We start from the raw sequence: 2180 nt of genomic DNA on the forward strand, positions 1-2180 counted from the left end.
GCTTTTGAAAGCAAAATAAGTTTTAATAAGTAGAGGTAATGCAAGATGAATCCCTTTGACAGAGAAAGATAAAACAACAAGAATCAGAGCAAAAATATTTTTTCGGATAATCTGAAGTCGTGAAGTTAAAATTGTAAAGGTTATAAAATGAATTTTATTTTTCTAACTTATTTGAATTTAATAATTTCCATCGAAAATTCTCACGTTAAAATATTAAATTAAAAAGAAGGATAGTTTTTTCTTCCTTGAAGTCTCTACTGTCTGATGGTTTAGCAAATATATATGTACATCATTTTAAGAAAGCTTTTGAAAATTGAAGAAAAAAACATGAAAAATTCTAAAAAGTCCTTGTCTTTCTCAATTTAAAAACAAACTTGTTTTAATATAATAATTAATATTTATATATAAAAAATTAAATTCGAAATTAAAAAATTGATATTAAAAAAAAAAAACAAAAAATTGACTGCCCCGGGTGAGGCTCGAACTCACGACCTTAAGATTATGAGACTTACGCGCTGCCTACTGCGCCACCGAGGCTGTGCGAAAGCGTTGTGAGGAAATGGTCAGCAGTTATTACTCTGAAAGTGAACAAACGCAATTAGAATTAATAATGAAACAAAAAATAATAATTAAAATTCTAAGCGTGATTGATGGCGTCAAACAATTTTACTTCATTTTGCGAACTCTCTTCCTCGGCTATTGCTATGTCCTCGCCTCTGTTTATATTCTATTAATTTGACTGTATGGTATAATTAAAGCAACAATAATGATTAGCAAACCACGATAATAATATCTGTGTTATAATTAGTTAAAAAACTAAAAAGGAAGCTATTTTTAGAAAACTGAATCTTAAGGATTTGAAAGAATGTGCTAACAATCTTAAATAACGTAGGTGATTACATTCACTTGCACAGAGTTTCTTCTTTCTTTTCTGGCCACTCTCAACTGAATGTCAATTAGAGAACTCTCCTCAATTGCGTGAACTTCTGCACATGACTCCATCCATAATAATCATTTATTTGAAAAAATTTTGATTATCTGGATACCGTAGCCGATTTCCAGAAGGACCTTCGAGAAAGAGTGTCTTTCGGTTTTCTTTTTAAATTTAACTACGATTCAGAAAACAAAATGAGTTATTATTATGCTAGATGATAAAATTTCAAGTCGATCGGTTCAGCTGTTTCGGAAAGATTTTTCTCACCAACTGTGAGAAAAGCTGATTAGACTAAGTAAAAAATTCCTATTAATATGCTATCTCTGAAACTATTTGCCTACTAATAAATCGCATAATTATGCAGCAAATCCCATTCGCTTCTGCTAAAACCGTCAAAATCAACCAACTTCATGTGACTTTTTGTCACATACGCCTAACCATCAGTCAAGCGCAAGGAAATTAGCACTTTATACCAATTCATCAGCGACGGTCAAGTTGACTGCGCACCAACTCATTAAGCGCTTCGTTAATAGAATTTCTTGTCATGCGCCGAGCACTGACAGTGACACGTTTTTATTAATCGATACAGCATTTTCATAGTTAATTATAGGTTAGGAGAAATAATCTCACATTCACGCTCTAATATCAAACGCAATGACTAGCTAAAGCCACATCACTAGTCGTTGATCGCGGCTCACCCCTTACGCACATGTCTCGAATGACGAGTTTGCGAGTTTCAATTAACGCCAACTCACTATTTATTATTGTGTTTTTGTGTGTGTCGTAGCCACGCATGTCGTCCAATGGTGCGTAGACGGTTGAAATTGATCTTCGACGATCATCGCGATGCGCTTTATAGGAAAGGGGATCATATTTATTATATGCACGGTCCATTGATGTTCGCTTAATTAATTGACTGGACACTGAGAGGTAGAATGCGTCGAAAATATATACATATATACATATACATATACATATATGTGTGGAAATATGTATATTATATACGAGTATGTATATACGTCACTTCATTGCCCACTGTTGGTCACTGCTGCTCACAGTTGGCTGAGGAAGCTTAAATGTTTGCTGCCTCTGTATAGAGAGGGGGGTCAACTGCTTGTTGCAGTGACAGCGTTGACTTTGGTTGTTGCAGCGTGTTGTAATTATGAAAGTGAAACGTGAAAACATAGCACAAATTTTGTTTTTGTACTGCTAAGGTGACAAACATTTTCTCCACAACCTGCGTGTG

General features: G+C 34.3%; 1 non-coding gene across 1 annotated transcript; it reads right to left on the reverse strand.

The window, feature by feature from the left end:
* Positions 1–464: 464 nt before the first annotated feature.
* Trnam-cau lies at positions 465–537 on the reverse strand. Its single transcript has one exon. It is a non-coding gene; the product is annotated as a tRNA-Met (tRNA).
* Between the last annotated feature and the right edge of the window lie 1643 nt (positions 538–2180).

The sequence above is a fragment of the Bactrocera tryoni genome, chromosome 4, assembly GCF_016617805.1.
Source record: "Bactrocera tryoni isolate S06 chromosome 4, CSIRO_BtryS06_freeze2, whole genome shotgun sequence".
NCBI classification, from domain to species: Eukaryota; Metazoa; Arthropoda; class Insecta; order Diptera; family Tephritidae; genus Bactrocera; species Bactrocera tryoni.